The sequence below is a fragment of the Caretta caretta genome, chromosome 12 (genome assembly GCF_965140235.1).
Source record: "Caretta caretta isolate rCarCar2 chromosome 12, rCarCar1.hap1, whole genome shotgun sequence".
NCBI lineage: Eukaryota > Metazoa > Chordata > Testudines > Cheloniidae > Caretta > Caretta caretta.
The window spans coordinates 9161525-9177206 of record NC_134217.1 but is presented as its reverse complement, the minus strand read 5'-3'; the positions used below and the strand labels follow the sequence as shown (position 1 = coordinate 9177206).

The window sequence follows — 15682 nt, the reverse complement described above, 5'->3', positions numbered from 1 at the left end:
CTTATACAACATGAGATCGTATTTACCTCTCTTACCAGAGTGGGCAACCCTGGAGCAGACCACAAAGGAGAATTAAAGATGCAGTTACCCTTAAACCGAGGCACTGATTTCTTCTCTCTTAAAACTGCATGGCATTGAAATCTGAGTGACGGTCATAGGAGTCAAATAGAAAAGACCAGTGAGACCATCCAGCTGGAATAACTTCCAGCACAGGAGAAAATTTGCTGATGACACCAAGCTAGGAGAAGTTGCACATACAGTTTTGGGGAGAGCACACAACTTCAGGAGATTTGCTGAGCAGGCATGGGCCCTAAGTGGGAATGTGACAGATGGAAGGTCATGTAACAAAATATAATTCATGTCCATGGAGAGAGGTAGGAGACAAACTCAGAAGACTCCACATGGAAGAGCTGGAAGACACTAAATAGGAAGGAGACTAGGATCTATGATTATTTAAAGGTTGGAGGGCAATGCATGACAGCTGCCAAGAGAGTAAATAAAGGGGCTTGAATGCACAAGCAGGCGAATTAGTTATAAGGTGTGTCGAGGCTGGGTTGCCTCGGTTTTAGGAGAAAAGGACTCAGGGACTGAATGTAACCAGTCTAAGAAAACCCAAGTGGGCTGCGAAGAGATTTCATCCGAGTATGTTGGAAACTGACAGCATCCCACAAGGGCTAGAAATCACACTTCTTCCCCACTGCCTTAGTTCTTCTGACTTGCTTTGTCATTTCAAAACCTAGTTGAGGCCTGGTCTACACTGGGGGGGAATCGATCTAAGTTACGCAACTTCAGCTACATGAATAACGTAGCCGAAGTTGACGTACTTAGACCTATTCACCGCAGTGTCTTCACCGCAGTGAGTCGACTGCTGCCGCTCTCCTGTTGACTTCGCCTGCACCTCTCGCGGCGGTGGAGTACAGGAGTTGACGGGAGACTGCTCAGGGGTTGATTATCGCGTCTAGACTAGACCCGATAAATCTACCCCTGCTGGATCGATCACTGCCCGCTGATCCGATGAGTAGTGTAGACATACACTGAGGGTCCTAACTTCAAGCATGTAGCTACCACCCAATGTAGATGCAGGAATCAGTGGTTGATGTGGTGACCCGTGCTATGTAGGAAGTCATACTAGTTGATCATAACCGTCCCTTCTGGCCTTATAATCAACTGATCTAAGGGAGTCAGGTGCCCAATTCCTAGTGAAAGCCATCAGGAGCCAGGTAGCTAATACCCTTGGAACAATTTGAAAATCTTAGCCTCTGGGCCCCACTGTCACATATATTAAGATCGCTTTACACCTCTCTAATGGTATAAAGGGACCTTAAAGTGGCCATAAACAACAGTCACACCCAGTTAATACCTTTTTACATGGCCAAGGCAATAGTAAGACTGGTCTACATTGAAAAGTGACATCAGCATAGCCACACCCCTGAGAGACATAGTTCAGCTGCCCTGACCCCGGGCGTAAACAGCACTAGCGACTGCTTCTCAGGGAGGTGGAGTAATTACTGTGACGGGAGAACCCCGTAGTAAACCACTGTATTCAGGGGTTCTCAAGCAGGGGGTTGGGACCCCTCAGGGGGTAACGAGGTTATTACATGGGGGGGAATCATGAGCTGTCAGCCTCCAACCCAAACCCTGCTTTGCCTCCAGGATTTATAATGGTGTTCAATATATAAACAAGTGATTTTGTTTTGTCGGGGGCTCGCACTCAGAGGCGTGCTGTGTGAAAGGGGTCCCCAGTACGAATGTCTGAGAACCCCAGTGTAGCTAGTGCTAGTGAAGCATTAAGTTGTAAGCATCAGGCCCTCTGTCTTTTCCTTTTTTAGTGCTGTTAAAGAGACCTCAGGGAGTTCGAAGTAAGTTCTTGTAAGCCCAATATTTTGTCCTCATTCGGGACCACCAAAGTTTTTATTTGTGTTTTTTGGGGGGCTTGTTGGTATGCCCTTCAGTTATTCTTTCCCAGAGCTCTGGATCAAAGGTGCTACATGGCTAATTACAATGAAAGGGCATCTGCCAAGGGGAAAATAAGAGGTCACAAACTGGGAGTGAATATAAAAAAAAAATGGATGTTCATGTCAGAATGGGATTTTTACTTTCCATCTAAAGGCTCATTAGCACGTGGCAATGAGCCGCGTGCATCAATGAATTAAAAAATGGGAAATAAGCTTCAAGGGTGTAGCTTTCAATAATATTTTGGAGATGAAGAGGAGGTATCCCTCCAGCAGGGAAATAACGAATGGAGCTAGCTAACTTCTGATTTCTTCACCCAAGGTTTTCTGTGTTTGCGTAAACTCATCCGTTTAGCCATACAGCTCATAAAACATTGTGATCACAGAAGATCCAGCATAGGAGTTGAACACAGCAGTCATTTCTCGGCATCGTTAGACATTGTTTAGAAGATTGTTGATGGGATTTTGGTCTTTTGCTGCATACACCACCTTAATCACATCACTGATGCCACCAAAGCTTTCAATGGATAACAGAGGAGTCCGTAATACCTGCTCTAAGCACAGTTGGTATGGTCAGAGGGATACACAAACTTCTCCGGAACAGCCATTGAAATCTTCTGAATCTCACTCTTGTTGAAATGACTGCAGTAAAGAGACCGTGGACAGCCATAAAATATTGGGATGAAGATATCAGCAGAGCGTGGGATCATCAGGATGGGCTTGGGGCTAAGGTATGGCATTGGAACTCAGGACCTCTGGCCTCACTTTCCCGAATGACTTTGGCCAGGTTCTGGAATCTTTCTGTGCTTCACTTCCCCATCTGTACAACGGGGACTTTGTCTCTCCCACCCTTTGTCAACCGTGTCTATTTACATTGTAAGCTCTGCAGAGCAGGGCCTGTCTCGAATTATAGGTTTGTACTGTGCTAGCAAAGCCTTGTTTGCAGGGTCTCAGTGCTACCATCATAATAAAAGCATAAAACTCTGAGATGGAAAAGACCTACTATCTCATAACCTATTTAGGTTATCTAAGCTATCTTCTTGCCCATCATGGGTTGTTCCCTGTGGAACATTTTCTAGTGTTTTCTCCAGACTAGTTTGAAATGTCCCAAGTAATGGGGTTTCCCTTTCCTTTGGGAGACTATCCCACAGATCTCGCTTTTAAGTTCTTCCTGCTATTCAGTTAGGTTTTATAATTCCATGTATGTTTCTGCATACCTAATTTATGGCTAGATCAACAACCGGGACACAAGATATTCACCCTCAAGGGATGCAATGCAAGGCCTCAGTACCCTTTTTCTCTACAGCTTCAGGAGTTTTGCACAAATGTGGCTTGGGACGAAATGTAAATTTCCCAGCTGTATGTAGGGAATTCATTGGTGCAAGTAGGGTTGTACGGTCAGGTACGCCATACAGTTAAGATATTTATTACCAGTAGGCCATACCGGAAAGACAGAGGAGGAGCAGAATGTGGGGCCACTGGGCGGCCTCACGCCGGCAGCTCATCCGCCACAACTGTACCATCCCCAACCCTGCCCCCAGCCTTTCCACGCAGCTGCGTCTCCTGTCTAGGGTCTGTATAGCCCCACCATAGGACAGTGCTGAGGGTGGGGCTGGGGGCAGTACAGCCATGCCAGAGAAGCTGCCGGTGTGGGGCAGCCCCACCTTCTGTGCCTTTCACCACCGCAGTTCCGGAGAGCCCTGCGATTGAGAAGTCTATATCCGGCAGAACAGGGGAGGACAGAAACATAACCCCCCCGCCCAGGTAACGTGGGATGAGGAGAGGAGGGGACAGGGAGAGCACTGGGGCACCAGGCTGGGGCTGGTGAGGAGTTACATGGGGGAGGGCAAGTGGGGTGGTCATGTGCCCCCCTTTAGCTGGTGCCCCCTCTTTGTGTCCCTCCCATGAGTCACCTATGTGCAATTCTACTTGCACCACTGTCTACAGTGGCATTGTAACTGATCGATCTTCCTCCTTCTAGAGGTGGCTCCTCTAAGCTCCGTGGGTGCAACAGTATTGGGGAAGCCTTGGCTTTCTTGGCTGGACTCTTCTTGTCCTCTGGATGAATGGAGGACTTCCACTCTCCAGTGCTCTCCACCTTTCTCCGATACTCATGAAGAAGAAAGAAGCAGCTTTCTTCTTTCCATGCTTCCCCAGCCACAAAAAGCAACCATAGACTTTCCGTCAGAATGACATTTATTTCATAGTAAGAGAACAATGGAAACAAGAAGGGACAAAAGTCTGATCCGTGCCTCTGGTCCGTGAATGCACATACGCATGTGCTTAAAATCACACGTGTATATTGCTGGATTGAGACCCATCAGAGAGGAGAGAGAGATGTAGCCTCTGTAGCAGGCTCCATCTGAACACAGATTCATAGTTTTCATTGCGCCATGGTGTCTCTCTCCATGTGTAGGAGAAACAACAGATAATAAATCACATTTCTTTCTCTTTTTTTAAAGGTCTGCATCCCGGTAGAGTTCAACAATTTCCATTTCTCCCGCTGTTCCAGCCCTGGAGCCTTCATTCTGGATAATGGAAGGACATAGAGGGGTTGCTTCTGTTATCAGGTTTTCTCCCTGGCACAATGACAAGTAGAATGCACTGCAAAGGGCTAAGGCCAAGGAGAGGATTTGGCAGGAGACTTGACTTTTTTGAGAGCTCAACAATCAGTGTATTGCAGGTCCGTAAGTGGATTTGAGCCACAAGATGGCAAATGGCAAAAATAGGACAGTCCTCAAAAATTAGGAAAGACTAATTAATTAGTAGGTACAGCAATTCCAGGACAGAGCTATGGTCCACTCGGTCCAGTAGCCTTTGTCTGACTGGGGCCAGGATGCTTCAGTGAAAGGAATAAAATCCACCTCATGAATTACAATAAATTCCCCATAGTTTTGTAGAGAATGTTCTCCAGTAAATAACAATGGGGAAGTTTTAACTTGATCCCATGTGTTTAGTGATTCATTGGCTTGTGCTCCAAAGTATGAGGGATTATTTTCCTGATTCAGTAACACAATTAAGCATGTGCTTAAGTGCTTTGCTGAATCAGGGCCTATCTCCCTTAGAAACTTGCTTTCTCTCTCATAGAGCTACCAGAAATAATAAGGGATCTGAAGGCATCTCAGTGACAGGTGCAACTGAAAAGGGTTGGAGGTTCAAGCTGCATAAGATCATTTTCCAAATCTTGTCTAGAGTCTGAATAATTGGGCTGGAAATCTCACAAGACTGGGTTCTCTAGTGAAGCTTCTGGGACCTCCTGCTTCTGTTTGGGCTGGAAATATTCTCAGAACAGCACATCTCGTGATATTTCAGAACTGCCAGCTTTCTGTCCCAGCAGATACCAGGGTATGCAAACCCACCTTTGGGAGAAGACTAGAGGAGGGAGGGGAAGATTAATCATTTTTTTGAAATACCAGAAGAAGGATCAGGGCAAATATGTGCTTTGGTTCTTCTTTAAATCCAAACCAGATTGTATATCTCTAGGGGAAACATCATCTTCATTACTTGAAATGCTGTAGAGGTGAGAATTGATTCATTCTTCAGGCCTTGTCTCCACCAGAAATTTGTACAAATATAGCTAAAAGTAATAAAGTCCTCCTAGTGTGAACACAGTTATACCAGCTTATTACTGTATGGGAAGGCAAATAAGGTACACCAATATAAGGCATTTTTACACCAGTATAACACTGTTCACGTTAGGGCTTTTAGTGATATAACAATACTGATAACAAAAAATCACACCCCGAGCTGAAATAGTTATTCTGGTAAAACTTTAGTGTAGACCAGGCCACAGGGAGGATCTAAACTACCAGACAAAGAGGAGGAGGAGGAGGAGCTAGGCAAAGAAAGAAGAAGAAACAAACAAACCAGTTATGGGAGAAAGTGAGAAACTTCCATCAAATCCTCGCCTGTCGATACAAACCCCGCAATTGTGATTGGTGTTGCCTTAGGGTGATCAGACATCCCAATTTTATATGGACAGTCCAGATTTTGGGGTCTTTTTCTTATATAGGCTCCTATTATCCCGCCACCCCCGTCCTGACTTTTCACATTTGCTGTCTGGTCACCCTATGTTGCCTTCTTTATTCAACCACTGCAGCCAATGAATCGACCCAGTGTACCTCCCAGCACCAAAAACTCAGTGTTTTCAATGTCACTGACGCTTCACAATTGGGGGAAAAAATCAGGAAAACTTTCGATGACATTTTTGCAAAAAAAAAAAAAAAAAAAATCCAGTTGTTTTGTGATGGAGTGAGTCAAACCATTTATAAAGTATATAAAAGGCATAACAAATTTGAAATAGTTTTCCTTTTTTCCCCAATTACTGGGTTTTTGTCAACTATTTTGTGAAATCATTTCCAAACGATCTTCAAGCTCTTTCATGGATGATAGCAAGACAGAGATCCGGCTGACTAGTCTCATTTCCTAAAAGATCATAGAATAGAATATCAGGGTTAGAAGGGACCTCAGGAGGTCATCTAGTCCAACCCCCTGCTAAAAGCAGGACCAGTCCCCAATATTTGCCCCAGATCCCTAAACGGCCCCCTCAAGGGTTGAACTCACAACCCTGGGTTTAGCAGGCCAATGCTCCCGCCATGTAGATATAGGAGAGCTGCAGAGACAGCTGATGAAAGAGACTGCAGGAGTGGTTGAAAGTATTACCTCATTTCTAGGTGTTAGGGCACCAGAGCAGAAGCAAGGGGTATGTCTACACTACAATTAAAAACCTGCCGCTGGCCATGCCCTCTGACTTGGGCTCATGGGACTCAGGCTAAGGGGCTGTTTAATTGAGGTGTAGACACACAAGACTGGGCTCTAGGACTCTGCAAGGTCGGTGGGTCCCAGAACTTGGGCTGCAGCCAGAGCCTGAACATCTAAACTGCAATTAAACAGCCCTATAACCTTAGTCCCATGAGCCCAAATTAGCTGGCCCAGGCCACCACAGGTTTCGAATTACAGAGTAGATATACCCTGAGAGACCTGAGTTCAATTTCCTGCTCTGACATAGACTTCCTGTGTGACCATGGGCAAGTCACTTAATCCTTCTGTGCCTCAGTTCCCAATCTGTAAAATGGGGGTAGTAGCACTTCCCTAGGATAAATTCATTAAAGATTGTGAGGGACTCATTTTACTAGGGTGATGGAGGCCATGTAAGTAATTACTATAGATAGATTTTTAGTTTACAGTGAATACAAGAGAGGTATATGAAATCTCCCATGACACACGTACAAGTACAAAAGGAAATGTGTTTTCATACACAATTCTGTTAACCTGTGGAACTCATTGCCACAGGATATTGTTGAGGCCAAGAGCTTTGAAAGATTCTAAAAAGGGCTAGACATGCATCTGAATAATAAAAATATCCCCCATTACATAAGAGCATAAACCAATATGTATAATTAATGGGGCTTATTAAAGACATTTCTTCAGTATGGAGACTTACTGCATAATTGTCCATATAAGGTTTCTTGTGTCTTCCTCAGAGGCATCTGGTACTGGCCTCTGTCAGAGCTTGGGTACTACTGAGCCAGCTGGACCAGTGGTCTGAGAAGCCCAGTGTTTGTATGACTGAATGCTCCTCACACGTGATTATGGTCCCTTTATACATTCTGTTGCATTCACATATGAAATCAGGTGACAGCAGAAACAAGCATAGATTCCCGCATCAGTCTCTTATTGAGTGAGCTGGTCAGAGCCAGGAATGCCATGAAGTAGATGGGAGGGTTGCACTCAGCTCCTAGGGAGTGGGAGGCCTGGGGTTGCTCTCATCCGTTCTGGGAGATGTAGGTGTGCTGTTGACAGGCACCTGAGAGAACTAGATCACGCCCTGCTGGAATGGGAAGGCCTGGACTCAGGGAAATAAAGAGGAAACACTGTTAAGAGTATCTCAAAGGGGCCTCTGAAGAAGAGATTGTCTCCAATCCATGTTTGAATGTTATATGAGTTTATTAGCTGCTGCTTCTAACCATGCTCATGTGCAAACTGGGGAGGAGGATGGGGCATGGCATTATTAGGCTCACCTTTGCAAATGGGTACGTGCACAAAGTGAGAAGCCAGCTTAACTGTGGCCAAAACCCGGGCCCTACAGTGCGGTTTTGCAGCTTCTTGTCCTGTCTTGAAAAGCCGGAGACAAAGTGAGACAGATGTGCTGTCACTAAGAAAAGCAAGGAAGCTGTGATAATAATAACCATGCGACAGCTCTCGGAACGCACCCCTCCCGCTCCCCCCCCCACCCTTTCATGTGGCTATTGCAGCTTAGATAGCACAGTGGAAGCAGTTGAGCGGCCAATGGGAAATTTCTGCTGGGGGATAAGGAGGAGTAAATGACAGAGCCAGTGCCATCCACACAGTGCCATCCGGCTGAGTTCACTGCATCTGTGAATCATCTTCTGGCAGCTTGACACAGCTCTATGTGTTATTATTCCCTTATGAAAATAAAATGTGGTTTCTTTGTAGTCTGTCTGAGATATTCGCTGCTCTAGGTATCCAGAGCACACACCACTCTTTTGTGAGGGCGCATACTGGATTTCCAGCTATGGGTAACATCAAAATTCCCTGGGCTGTTGTTTGGAAGCACTAAGGTCGAATGATGATAATCAGTTATCATTTGTTTTATCAATTGTCAAGTCAGGAAAATGTTAATGGCCAGAGGCAGACTAAAACACCAGCCTAGGGAGTGCAATATCCAGAGGCCACTGGGACGCTTCCCGGGTAACCTGGGTTGTGAGGCATCTTGCTACCACCTGCCTTTCGTGTGAGGATGCCTTGTCTGGGTCTGCTGGGGGGTCAGCTCCCCAACTCCACTGGCCACGGACAATACAAGCACTCCCCTCTAGGCATAGGCAGCCCCTCCGCCCCTCTCCAGGTTAGCAATAAGCCCACTCCAACCCTTGAGCCCTGTGAACATCTTGCTGGAGTGTCCACCTCCTGTTTCACCAGACGCACACACTTGTCACAGATTCCAAAGAAGCTGTACACCCCCACTTACCAGTTCCACCTCAGATCACCACTTAGCACGCAGCACTTAGATATGTTTACCGTGACATCGAGCATAAGTTTATTTAACAAAGCACAGAGATTCAAGTAGTAGCAAGCAAAGGTGTTGAAAACAAATTGTTACATATAAAATCAAATCATCACTCACATTCTAGAGCCTAGCCATAATTAAGAAGACACGCTCATGTCTAGTAAAGTACTGCTCACCCCAGATCCTTGCAGCATTTTACAATCAGGTTGGTTGTGATCCTTCTTTCATGACACATGCATGCTGTCAGCTTGCTTCCTAGGTGAAGGACCCAGTGTGGTCCTTTGCACTCCAAGTTATACCAGACGCAGTCTTCATCTTTATTCCTAAATAGGACATGCCCCCTGCCCTGTGCTGTTTGCAAAGTCTACAGGAGAGGAAATCTACAAGTAGAAACAATCTCTCAATTTGCACCTGGCTCAGTTTGCAAACAGGCACAGAGCATAAGGCATACAACACACAACTGGCCAGACAGGGAGATAGGTGTCAGTTACCTCCTTCCTGAAAGGAACATCTCGGAGGTACCTCCTGGTGACACTCCAAAACCTTCAGAGCATAATTTGCAGTATAGATACATAACTCCTGAAATATTATCCATACACACATTTCACAAAGTTTCTCATGGTCAGTGGGCAGCTGGCTCTCGGTACAGATCTCATATGCCACCCTTCAGTGAACTATTATGCATATATCTGATCCAGTGGATCCCTATAAAAGCCTATGCACCCCGGTGCCAATTGATAGAGGACACAAGGGGTCCTTGGGTCATAGCCACTCAAAACAATCTGCCACCTAAGGCAAAACTTCAGAGTGCCGCCCCCTTCCTACTCCCTAGAACAGAGCTGCTCAAGCAGGGGCCCATGTCTCCCGGGGTGGGGGGGATGAGACACAACAGACTTTCAGGGGGGGTGTGGCAAGCCTTCTGATAGTTCATTGATTATGGTAGAAATGAACCGGGGCAAGTGCTGGGTTGCAGCGCCACTCACTCAGGTTTGGCCGGGCTGCAGCTCCATCCTGACGTCGGGGGAGGCGTGGCCGGGTCACCTCTGAATGAAAGGTGTTGCAACCTGGCATGCAAGGTCCCAGCATTGGTCGGGTTGGCCCGGCCGCCCCGCCACCCTAGGTAGAATCTGCTGCCCTAGACAGGTATCTAGTTTGCCCATAGCAAGAGCAGCCCCGGCCAATATCGGCAAGCTGGTTCCTTAATACTTCTGCCAAGGTAACTGAAGGCCACCTTACCCTGAGAGGTATTCTCTGCATGTGTTGTTGGGTAAAATCGGTTTCTGACCTGTTTTACGTAATGTCCATCTTGGATTTGTAAAAAGACCGCTAAGCCTCCATCTTTCTCCTCAGATGATTTAGTGCCCTTTCAGCCTTTTTCAAACCAAGGAGGGGAAAGTTAGAGTCATGTGACAGCCATAATCTGCCTAGCAACTGCAGGTTATTTAGTGAGTGGCACGCCTGTCACTCAGGGCTGTCCATCTGAGTGGCAGCCAGTGTCCCACACAGTTCAGCTCGCTGGCAGGAGCCCCAGAGGGACCGGGGACTCATAGGACTTTGGATTCTTGGTCTCTATTAATATACTTGCACTCAGCTGCTACACACCATTAGTGAGCGCATACTTGCACTGGACTACGAGGTCAAGCAGAGACTGCGTGGGCAAGCGCTGAAGGAGGGAGAAGATCTGTCCAAGAGGGAGAAGACCTGCCCAGAGGACCTGTCCAGAGGGAGAAGAATACCCAGTTCCTGTTTGGTGTCCAGCACCCCTGATTTTCACCACTATCCCTGTCAGTATCCTGAATTTTTGTCATTCTGTCCCTGTCTTCAGGGTATGGCCGTGTAATACCCATTGTGGTTTCCCTCTGTTTTACATCCACAGGTTAAGGGGGTTTAAGGGCTCTGAGCTTTATGCTCTGGTAACTGTTAACCACCGAGCGTGTCTTCCTTATGCTGTTTATTGTCTGAAGGGGTCCTTGTCTAGTTCACTGACTAGTGGCATAATAAATATTTGTGTGTTACATCTTATTCTGCCTCTGTCTTAATAAATCACCCGACGATAGATGAGGGAGGGGGTGGGACCTGCAGACAGCCCATCTTCTGATCTGTGTAGACCATAGTTAAACTGTTGTGGGCTAACAGTGTGACCATGCAGAAGTATGTGTACTTTACATAGGTAGGGAGGGACATGTCAAAAATATGGGGCATTTAGGGAATATTGAATCTATAGGGCCTGTTTGTCCTCCCAGTTATCTGTCATTAATTAGGAGTAACTCTGGTATCAATAGAATTCCACTGGTATAAATCTCATGTAAATGAGAGGCAAATCAGGCCTAACTTATAGAAGTGGGTTACAGTCAGTGGTGAGCTGGAGCTGGTTCGCACCGGTTCACTAGAACCGGTTGTTGCATTCAGAAGCCCTTTTAGAACCGGTTGTTCGGCAAGGGAGAACCGGTTCTAAAAGGGCTTCTAAATTTAACCGGCCAAAGGTGGCGTCAACCCTGGAGCACCCAAGGGGAAAATTTGGTGGGTGCAGAGCACGCACTGGTAGCTCCCCGCCCCACTCCCGGCCCCAGCTCACCTCCGCCTCCTCCTCTGAACGCGCCGCCCCGCTCTGCTTCTCCGCCCCCCAGGCTTCCCGCGAATCAGCTGGTCGCGTGGGAAGCTGGGGCGGGCTGAGAAGCAGGCAGCGGCTTCGCACTCAGGCCCAGGGAGGCGGAGGTGAGCTGGGGCGGGGGGGGAGGGGCGTGAGGAGGGCCACACATGCTGCAGCAGGTAACCCGGGGAGGGGGGGTGCGCAAGGGAACCGCTCCCCACCCCAGCTCACCTCCGCCACCCTCGGCCTGAGCAGGAAGCCGCCACCTGCTTCTCATCCCTCCCAGGCTTCCCGCTGAACAGCTGGTTCGCGGGAAGCCGGGGCAGGGGGGGCGGAGAAGCAGAGCGGGGCGGCGTGTTCCGGGGAGGAGGCGGAGCGGAGGTGAAGTGAGCTGGGGCCGGGCGCGGGGCGGGGAGCTCCCCGTGGGTGCTCCAACCCCGGAGCACCCACGGAGTCGGCGCCTAAGGCGCCACTTTTGACGTGATCAGTGGGGGGAGCGGCCGCTCCCCCTGCTCCCCCCCAGCTATGCTCCCCTGCCCCTAGGAGCCAGAGGGACCTGCTGGATGCTTCCTGGGAGCTGCCCCTTGTAAGCACTGCCGGGACTCCCCACCTCGCCCCCGGCAGGTCCCTCACGGTGGCCCACAAGACCCTCCTGCCCGGTTCTGGGGGCAGTCAGGGGACAGGAGAGGGGGGTGGATGGGGCAGGGGTCCTCGGGGGGGGGGCGTCAAGGAACGCAGGGGGTTGGATGGGGCAGGAGTCCCGGGGGTGGGCAACAACCCCCTCATGGGGTGAGGAGGGAACCGGTTGTTAAGATTTTGGCAGCTCATCACTGGTTACAGTACAATCTCTACAGACACAACCCTAATATGATCTCTGGCACATAGCTAGCTGCCATCATACAGACCCAGTGTTCTAAGCCAGTGGTGGGCAACCTGCGGGCCACAAGCGTCCCATCAGGGTAATCCGCTGGCAGGCATGAGACAATGTTTATAATGACCATGCACAGGCACGGCTGCCCACAGCTCCCAGTGGCCGCGGTTCATCGTTCCCGGCCAATAGGAGCTGCAGGAAGCAGCGGGGGCTGCAGGTTGCCCACCACTGTTCTAAGCCGTATCCGTCGACCTGTAACCAGAGCTCTTGCTGTTTTCGAATAACATGCAGCGTTTGAAAACTATTTTACGTTGAAGTTTGCTACATAAAACATCTTGGAACGGCTTTACATGTCTACAGAAGCCTGTTGATTTCAACACTACCAGATTCTTTAAGACTTTTTGAGACACCATATGGTCTAATGGGTAGAGCACTTGACTGAGCATCAAGAGAGCTGGGTTCTGTTCCTACCTGTCTCATCCACTGACCTGCTTTGTGACATTGTCCATCTTGTCTATTTAAATGATAAGCTCTTTGGAGTAGGGACAGTTTCTTACTTTGTGTTTGTACAGCTCCTAGCACAATGGCGCCCTGATCTCAGTTTGGGCTTCTAGGTACCACTGTCATACCAATAAAGTAATACTAATAAATAATGACGTGGATAATCTTCCATAGACTTCCAGATACTTTTCAGGTTCACCATTTGCTAATCTATACTGGTTTATGGATAGGGCGCTACCAAATTCATGGTCCATTTTGGTTAATTTCACAGGCATAGGATTTTAAAAATAATAAATTTCATGATTTCAGATATTTAAATGGGTATCGTAACTGTAGGGGTCCTGACCCAGAAGGAGTTGTTGAGGGGGGGTCACAAGGTTATTGTAGGGGGGTCATGGTATTGCCACCCTTACTTCTGTGCGGTTGCTGGTGGTGGTGCTGCCTTCAAAGCTGGGCACCTGGCCAGGAGCCGCTGCTCTCTGGCCGCCCAGCTCTGAAGACAGCGCAGAAGTAAGGGTGGCCATACCATGACCCCCCTACAATAACATTGCTACCCCCCTGAAACCCCATTTTTGGGTCGGGCCCCCTAGTTTGAGAAACGCTGGTCTCCCCCATGAAATCTGTATAGTATAGGTAAAAGCACACAAAAGACCAGTTTTCACGGTCCGTGACGTGCTTTTCACAGCCGTGAATGTGGTAGGGCCCTAGTTATGGACATGATGAATTTGTTATACAATAAAAACACAAGACAAACAGAGAAATGGCCGTTCCATTATGCTTTAAAAACTCAGCCTGACTATTCCCATGGGCAGTGAAGGTCATGCAAACTTTTATCTAGTGGTTCCAAGCTGCAGGTTAATATCCCTGGCACCAGGAAAAGATTTATAACCCCGGCAAAGTAATGTAACAATTTTATGTCCTGTTTTTGGAATCGTCTAATAGCTTTAAATATATTTCCGTAGAGATTACTCTAAAAAGTCCATTTTTTAACAGTTAAACGACACCTTTTCTATGTTTTGTTTTGTTTTTTTTAATCTTAAAGAAGTTTAGAGCAGGGGTCACATTTTGTACTGAATTCTGTGGTGGGTTTGAAAAAACGCTGTGGAGAAGTTATCATTCTTGGTGAAATTCTACAGGACTTTTCCATAAGGGGAAATCCTTTAATCCAACAATATACCTGGCATGCGGGAGTATTTCAGCACTTGCAAATAATTTTAAAGGCAAACTTAACAACTGGCAAAAACTGATATTCACAGCCTTGTTTTGTGCATAATCCCATGCCTAATTATAGCAATTGCATATACAGCAGATCAGGAAACTGCATGCACAAATAGCTACATATGCATTTAATTAATCACGTGCACTTGTAGGAACTTGCATACACAAATGATACTATAATGAATTAGCTGTTATATCACCAGTAGATCTCACAGAGTTTTACAAAGGCGGGTAACGCTCATTCCTCCTCATTTTACAAATAGGAATGTTGATTTAGGACTAACAGGTTTCCAAAAGGTCCAATGCCCAGAAGCAATCTTGATTTTGATTAGAAGGAAGCTACCCACAAAGGGCCTGGTTCTGATGGTACTTACTCTGGAGTAAAAAGGAGTAATCCCACTGAAGTCCGTTAAACTACATTAGAGTAAAACTGGGATGAGATCAGAAGGTGGCCCATGTTTTCAGTCTTCCAAAGTCCTGGTTTTGGTCTTAATAAGGGGAAAGCTCAGTGTATATTTGCTGTGACTTTGGAAATCGTAGAGCCTTCTGGTATGTCATCAGCATAATTTCGGAGATGCAGGATGCACTGCGATAGATGAACTCATGTGATAGGTTTTTCCTGAGAGTTGTGCTGTACATCTGACGATAAAAACAAAAGGAAACAACGAATATCCCTGGTCCAGCACCTATCTTCCCCTGCTCCTCTGTGTGTGTGTTTAGAAAAGGATTCTCCATTTTGTCTGCCTCCTGTATTTATGGGTCACTTCATTCTGGTGACATGACAAAATTCATGATTTATTCAGCACACTTGGTCTACTGCTCCTCTCACACACACACCAGCATCAATCGGAGGAACTCCACTGAAGTGGAAAACTAGTGGGAAAGGAAAATCAAGCTCTATATTGTTTTTTAGTACTTGCTATGTAATTCTCTGCAGCACAGAAGAAAGCGCTGGTCCCAGCTATTGTCCTATAAAAAAATATTAATCTTTTAAAGGTGAATGGCTCCAGTTTTGATTAGCCCAAATGTGTGGGTTTCTGAAAAGGTAAAAGGGGCTCTTCATGCCACGGAAAAAAATGACCAAGGTGGGCTTGAATTGGAGGAAGAATCAGCAGGAACTGGATGTGAGAACAGGACGAAATAACACCCAGATGGCGAGTGAGCAGCACGGAGATGGGGATGGTGACAACAATGATGCAGACAGTGGCATCCATTTTGCTGAAAACTGACCTTTGAGCCAATGACTGGAAGTGAGATTGAAGAGTAGGAAGCAGATTCCAGCACTGGCTTACCAGTGAGCAGAAAAGTTCTGCTATTTCAACCAAATCTTACATGTAATTAACTCAAACCTTTCTCCCCTCAAGGTGGTGGTCAGTTTTTCAAAGTGTCTGGTGATGTTCCCACACTCTCAATGCCAGCAGCGCACGCATTGGCCCAGAAGTGGCAGCAGAGGTTGAAAACGTTTTTTCATGTATCTGCCATCATTGATTCAGTCTGACAGGTGCTTTGCCGTTTGAATTTGC

The 15682-nt window shown here is 47.1% G+C and overlaps 1 long non-coding RNA gene across 2 annotated transcripts in view; it reads left to right on the top strand.

Moving 5' to 3' along the window:
* The window catches only part of LOC125620819 (uncharacterized), a 117364-nt gene that overhangs the window by 18094 nt on the left and 83588 nt on the right, over positions 1-15682 (top strand). Inside the window, exons 4-5 of one of the 2 annotated variants that reach the window (XR_007352326.2) lie at positions 2275-2683; positions 4415-8407. The exons of the other annotated variant lie outside the window; for it this stretch is intronic. This is a non-coding gene — a long non-coding RNA (uncharacterized LOC125620819). Of the gene's footprint in view, positions 1-2274; positions 2684-4414; positions 8408-15682 lie in introns of those variants that run through there. 2 annotated transcript variants of the gene reach the window in all.